Source organism: Globicephala melas, chromosome 14, assembly GCF_963455315.2.
Source record: "Globicephala melas chromosome 14, mGloMel1.2, whole genome shotgun sequence".
Classification (NCBI taxonomy): Eukaryota; Metazoa; Chordata; class Mammalia; order Artiodactyla; family Delphinidae; genus Globicephala; species Globicephala melas.
Window position 1 is genome coordinate 31,357,551 of NC_083327.1, and position 6,013 is coordinate 31,363,563.

Consider the following 6,013-nt stretch of genomic DNA (forward strand, 5'->3'; position numbering starts at 1 on the left):
GTTTGATAGAATTTGGCTATGAAGCCATCTGGTCCTGGGCTTTTGTTTGTTGAATGATTTTTAATCACAGTTTCAATTTCAGTGCTTGTGATTGGTTTGTTTATATTTTCTATTTTTTCCTGGTTCAGTCTTGGAAGATTGTGCTTTTCTAAGAATTTGTTAATTTCTTCCAGGTTGTCCATTTTATTGGCATATAGTTGCTTGTAGTAATCTCTCATGATCCTTTGTATTTCTGCAGTGTCAGTTGTTACTTCTCCTTTTTCATTTCTAATTCTGTTGATTTGAGTGTTCTCCCTTTTTTTCTTGTTGAGTCTGGCTAATGGTTTATCAATTTTGTTTATCTTCTCAAAGAACCACCAGCTTTTATTTTTATTGATCTTTGCTATCCTTTCCTTCATGTCTTTTTCATTTTTTTCTGATCTGATCTTTATGATTTCTTTCCTTCTGCTAACTTGGGTTTTTTTTTTTCTTCTTCTTCCTCTAATTGCTTTAGGTGTAAGGTTAGGTTGTTTATTTGAGGTTTTTCTTGTTTTTTGAGGTAGGATTGTATTGCCATAAAATTCCCTCTTAGAACTGCTTTTGCTGCATCCCATAGGTTTTGGGTCATCTTGTTTTCATTGTCATTTGTTTCTAGGTATTTTTTTATTTCCTCTTTGATTTCTTCAGTGATCTCTTGGTTATTTAGTAGTGTATTGTTTAGCCTCCATGTATTTGTATTTTTTACAGTTTTTTTTCCTGTAATTGATATGTAGTCTCATAGCATTGTAGTCGGAAAAGATACTTGATATGATTTCAATTTTCTTAAATTTACCAAGGCTTGATTTGGTCTATCCTGGAGAATGTTCCATGTGCACTTGAGAAGAAAGTGTATTCTGTTGTTTTTGGATGGTATGTCCTATAAATATCAATTAAGTTCATCCTGTTTAATGTGTCATTTAAAGCTTGTGTTTCCTTATTCATTTTCATTTTGGATGATCTGTCCCTTGGTGAAAGTGGGTTGTTAAAGTCCCCTACTATGATTGTATTACTGTCGATTTCCCCTTTTATGGTTGTTAGCATTTGCCTTATGTATTGAATTGCTCCTATGTTGCGTGCATAAATATTTACAATTATTATATCTTCTTCTTGGGTTGTTCCCTTGATCATTATGTAGTGACCATCTTTGTCTCTTGTAATAGTCTTTATTTTAAAGTCTATTTTTTCTGATATGAGAATTGCTACTCCAGCTTTCTTTTGATTTCCATTTGCATGGAATATCTTCTTCCATCCCCTCACTTTCAGTCTGTATGTGTCCCTAGGTCTGAAGTGGATCTCCTGTAGACAGCATATATATGGGTCTTGTTTTTGTATCCATTCAGCCAGTCTATATCTTTTGGTTGGAGCATTTAATTCATTGACATTTAAGGTAGTTATCAATATATATGTTCCTATTACCATCTTCTTAATTGTTTTGGGTTTGTTATTGTTGGTCTTTTCCTTCTCTTGTGCTTCCCGCCTGGAGAAGTTCCTTTAGCATTTGTTGTAAAGCTGGTTTGGTGGTGCTGAATTCTCTTAACCGTTGCTTATCTGTAAAGGTTTTAATTTCTCCATCAAATCTGAATGAGATCCTTGCTGGGTAGAGTAATCTTGGTTGTAGGTTTTTCCCTTTCATCACTTTAAATATGTCCTGCCACTCCCTTCTGGCTTGCAGAGTTTCTGCTGAAAAATCAGCTGTTAACCTCATGGGGATTCTCTTTTATGTTATTTGTTGCTTTTCCTTTGCTGTTTTTAATATTTTTTCTTTGTATTTAATTTTTGATTGCTTGATTCATATGTGTCTCGGCGTGTTTCTCTTTGGGTTTATCCTGTATGGGACTCTCTGTGCTTCCTGGACTTGATGACTGTTTCTTTTCCCATGTTAGAGAAGTTTTTGACTATAATCTCTTCAAATATTTTCTCAGACACTTTCTTTTTCTCTTCCTCTTCTGGGACTCCTATAATTCGAATGTTGGTGCGTTTGATGTTGTCCTAGAGGTCTCTGAAACTCTCCTCAATTCTTTTCATTCTTTTTTCTTTATTTTGCTCCCTGGCAGTTATTTCTACCATTTTATCTTCCAGCTCACTTATCCCTTCTTCTGCCTCAGTTATTCTGTTATTTATTCCTTCTAGAGTGTTTTTAAGTTCAGTAATTGTGTTGTTCATCACTTTTTGTTTGCTCTTTAGTTCTTCTAGATCCTTGTTATATGTTTCTTGTATTTGCTCCATTCTGTTTCTGAGATTTTGGATCATCTTTACTATCATTAGTCTGAATTCTTTTTTAGGTAGGTTGCCTATTTGATATTCATTTATTTGGTCTTGTAGGTTTTTACCTTGCTCCTTCATCTGCAACATATTTTTTTGTCATTTCTTTTTTTTTTTTTTTTTGATGGTTGGTGCTGTATTCCTGTCTTACTGGTTGTTTGGCCTGAGATGTGCAGCACTGGAGTGTGCAGGCACTTAGATAGAGCTGGGTCTTGGTGCTGAGATGAGGACCTCGGGAGGCCTCATTCCAATTGATATTCTCTGGGGTCTGAGGTTCTCTGTTAGTCCAGCGGTTTGGATTCAGAGCTCCCACCACAGGATCTTGGGCCTGACCTCAAGCCTGGGAAACAAGATCCTGCAAGCTTCGTGGTGCGGTCAAAATAAAAAAAAAAGGAAGAAAGAAAGAAAACAAGGAACAGTACAATATCAAAGAATAAAAAATAAAATAGAAACATAAAAAATATATTAGGAAAAATAAAACTATAATTGAAACAACTGCAACAAGGTAAAATAAAACCACAACAGAAAAAAGGAGAAAAGAAAAAAAAGGTGGGGGGAACAGCCCAAAGGAGAGATCACTAACAAAGTATAAAGAATAAAATAAAATTAGAAAAATAAAAGATTTATTAGGAAAAAAGAAAATAAAAGAATCAACAACAATGAATCAACAAGGTAAAACAAAACCCCAATCTAAAAGAGGAAAAAAGAAAAGAAAAAAAAAGTCTTGCCTATGGGGGCGGAGTGTAGGCAGGGGTGGAACTTAGGCAGGGTCAGGGTTTAGGGTGAGGTGGGACCTTCACAGGTTGGGGGGTGACGTTTGAGCATGGGGTGGGGGCCTGGGTTCAGGACCCACACAGCGGAACAGGCCCTGGGGGCGGGGCCTAGGTGGGGCGACGTTCAAGCGTGGGGTGGGGCCTCTGCTTAGGATCTGCACAGAAAGGGAGAGGCAGTGTGTGGAAAGGAGGGCGTCTGGAGTGTGGAGTTCCAGGGTTTGGAGGTAGGGCCCTGAGTGAGGGTGTGTGGGTGGGGTTTAGGCCCAGTGTGTTGGAGGGGGTCTCCATGTGTAAAGGTGGGGCCCTGAGTGGGGTTGTAGGCATGGGGCTTGGGTTCTGCACGGCAGAAGGGAGGCTCTGAGGGCAGAGATTAAGCCCCGGAGCCCAGCAGGCTCCCCGGTGCCTATGTGGACAGGGAAAACACTGGCCCCATTCCCTTACTTCCCACCCCTCCCCCACTGTCTCCCCCAGGGTCTCCCCCGCCCCGTTGAACACCTAACCATGGGTGGGTCCCACTGGGTGTAGGAGCGCCTCCCCTCCCCCAGCAGCCCCTCAGGGGTGCTAGTCACAGAGGTCCGGCCTTTACTTTTGCTCCCCCTTCCCTCCCTCCCGCTCCTTCAGGACCCGCGTGGCTGGAGGGGGCCTCGGTGGGCAGAGGGTCAGGCCTGGGATCTCAGCAGGTTCCTGGGGGTCCAAGTGGGCAGGGGAATCCTGGCCACGCTCCCTTTTGATCCTCTGCCCTCCCAGTGGTTCCCCAATTTCTCCCACCAGGCATGGAATCCCTTCCCTTCCCCTAGTCGCCTCTCAGGGACGTCAGTCGCATCCCACCTCCACTTTTCCTCCCCTTTTACTCCCCACATGCCCCACGTCCTACCCGGTCACTGGGTGTTCCTCCCATCCCTAGGTGTTTGTGGTCCCCCACAGGTGCCTGGTAGGTGCCCTAGTTGTGAGGAGATGCGAATTCTGCATCCTCCTGGTACGCCATCTTGATTCTGCTCCCCCTTTACTAATTCTTAGATCTTTAGTCTTTGTTCAGGAGAAAATATATTAAGGAAATATGAAATAGTATTATATAAGAAAACCTTAAGAATAGAAGCTACAGGGGCTTCCCTGGTGGCGCAGTGGTTGAGAGTCCGCCTGCCGATGCAGGGGACACGGGTTCGTGACCCGGTCCGGGAAGATCCCACATGCCGCAGAGCGGCTGGGCCCGTGAGCCATGGCTGCTGAGCCTGCGCGTCCGGAGCCTGTGCTCCGCAATGGGAGAGGCCACAACAGTGAGAGGCCCGCGTACCTCAAAAAAAAAAAAAAAAAAAAAAGAATAGACGCTACAAGCTAGAAATAAATTAATATACAAGCAATTTTTATTCATTGATTTATATTAATCAATCAAAATTTAAATGAGTCACCTAAAATTGAATAAGCATAGAGGAGGGATACAGTTATGAGTTTACGTAATGAAAAATACTCAAGTATTAATTAGATATATGAAACTGATCGTTAACTTCTCTTGAAAGTAAACATGTATACATATCATGAGCAAAAATACAAAACACATAGAGAATCTCTGACAAACCACCTCTGCAAATCTGCATATATATGCTTATGCATAGAAAAGCTATATAAAGGCACTAAAATAAACTTAATAGTCACCCTTTTTCTTTTATACTTTGATTAAAAGCTAACTTTTTTTACAACTCTTAATAAATATTAATTAAAATAATTCACTGACCAATTTATATACTGGAATTGTTTGAGGCCTATTGGAAATGTTATTTTAAAAATGTCTGTTGCTTTAAAACCATTTAAAATTTTAAAATCATAATATTTTCCGTATTAAAAAAGACAAAGGAGATAAACCCTTCAATTTCTCTTCAATTATCAAATAATAACTTCTGTTTATGACCCATCGTGTTGGGTCTTCAGATGTCAGGGTTATTCACTGAACCGTGACTGTTGTACCTTAGAGTAGCGAGAATGAAGGCCCCTGGAATTATAGCCATGGCACAGCTTTTGATGGAAACTATAAAGGAGCATACAGCCTCTGTGTGTAGCTCTGCAGACCTCAGTTACAGAACTGAAATATCTCAGATGTGCCCTGTCTCAGTTTGTAGTTCTCATGCTGTTTACACAACCTTTCATCCAGATACGAATTTTGATATTACCGTGTTCCAAAATGGTCTCTAAAAGATCTAGAACCAAATGCATTGGGTTAAAAGTCATTTGTCTTGACAATTGAGATATAAAAATGGAGATCAGGTTATTAGAAACCTGGTCTCTGTGACTCTTTTATATAAAGGGCTGATGAAAAATCAGTTTTATATGCCCATGAAGCAAGCAGTTTTATATATTTAGATGAGGGAGGTGGGTATACAGATTCATCCCCAAACAAAATAAAATATTTACCTTGTTGAGAATATAGACTCTAAAAGCATTTTTTCCTTACTATATCAAAGTGAATGTTTTATACAAGCCACAAAAGGAAAACACATAATGAACATCTGTGAAATTAAAAGCAAATTACTTTCTGCAGCCTTGACTAAACATCCACTGTATCCTAAAGAGAATGTGTCTGAGTGTACTTGACGTCCTGAAGAATACTATTATACTATTAAAATGCAGATGCTGGTTTCTATCATTTGTAGGTATGAGAACAAAGCTAAATGCAAAAGAATATGCATAAACTTATTTCTTTAAGAATATGAACTCATTTCTTTCAGACTTTAGTTCTTTTCCTGTAGGAGTGTAGGAGAAAGCAAAAGAACCAACAACAACAAAACCCAATTATTGGCCCTTTTCAGTATGATAGGTACAGGTTGCCAAGGGGCTGTAGTAAAAAGACAGAAACAGGCAGACCTGGATTTCAGCCCAGCTCTTATGTAGCTGTGCAGTGTTAAGCTTATCACTTAACCTTTCTGAGCCTTAGTAAACTGGGGTAATGCTTACCTCGAAGGTTTGTTACA